This window comes from Eupeodes corollae, chromosome 1 (assembly GCF_945859685.1).
Source record: "Eupeodes corollae chromosome 1, idEupCoro1.1, whole genome shotgun sequence".
Taxonomy (NCBI): domain Eukaryota; kingdom Metazoa; phylum Arthropoda; class Insecta; order Diptera; family Syrphidae; genus Eupeodes; species Eupeodes corollae.
This window is the reverse complement of record NC_079147.1, coordinates 278,299,636-278,300,906: the sequence shown is the minus strand read 5'-3', so window position 1 is coordinate 278,300,906 and position 1,271 is coordinate 278,299,636.

The following is a 1,271-nucleotide window of genomic DNA, read 5'->3' as shown; positions in this document are numbered from 1 at the left end:
GAAAATGCATGCTTTTGGTTTGTATGAATCCCTGCTTCATTGGATTAGCAATTACGTTTCGGATCGTTCAATACAAGTAGTATTGGATGGATTGAAGTCTGAAAATCATAAAATAAATGCTGGTGTGCCCAAGGGCTCTGTTCTATCTCCAACACTCTTGCTCAGTTTTATTAATGTTCTCCTGTCTGCAACATCTAATCCAATACATTGTTACGCTGACGATAGTACTCTTGGCTTTTCATATTCGTTTTCAGACTCACATCCCTCTTCTTCGGATGTGGAACTGCAACGACAAAATATGATAAGCTCATTAAATTCCAACCTTAAAAGCAATGTTCAATGGCGATTAAAAAACCCCGTGGAATTTAATGCTTCGAAAATACAATTCTGTCTTGTATTGTTAAAGAGAGATATACCCCATTATCCATGGATGACACCAGTATCAATGATACTGAACACCTCTTTATTCTCGGTATGTGTGTCACCAAGCACCGCTTGTGGATGCGATGTCGCCAAAAATGGCGCGAGGTGTTTGGGTTTCCTTATTCGATGCAAGAAATATTTCACACCTTCTGATCTGGCTATTATCTACAAGACTTGAATATGTACGTCCAGAGCTTAAGTATAACTCTCATCTCTGGGCTGGTGCTCATGCAACTGACTTAAGCCTGTTTGATAGTATTGAACGTAGAGCATTTAAATTGATAGATAATAATATCATCATAAGTTCATTTACTTCACTTGAACATCGTCGTAATGTCTCTTGCCTGACTTTTTTACCGTTATTTTAACGGCTTATGGTCTAGTGAAATATACAGTTGCATTCATCCCCTTAAATAGTTTAACCGTAATACTCGAGCTTCTAGGAATGCTCATCATACCCTTGAGCCCAATTTCGGCCATACTATCAAATACAGAGATTCGTTCTTTAGGCGTACTATCCGAATGTGGAATGCCTTACCACACTCTGTCTTTCCTAATCATTGCAATATTCAGGAATTCAAAATCAATGCACTCCGACATCTCCTTTGAAACCCTCTCTCCTCTTCCTAGTGCTCAGACTGTGCCTCTGCATAATAAGGGTAAACAAATTAAAATTAAAATAGTTCAAAAATCTATAATCTGAACTCGTATAACAGGATTAAAAAATATTTGTTTATTAAGAAAAAAAATATTTTTAACATTTTTTGATAGTTTTTAGAAAACTATACCATTAATAGATACTCAACAACAAATAAAACGTTTAAAAAATACTTTACATTTTCATTACA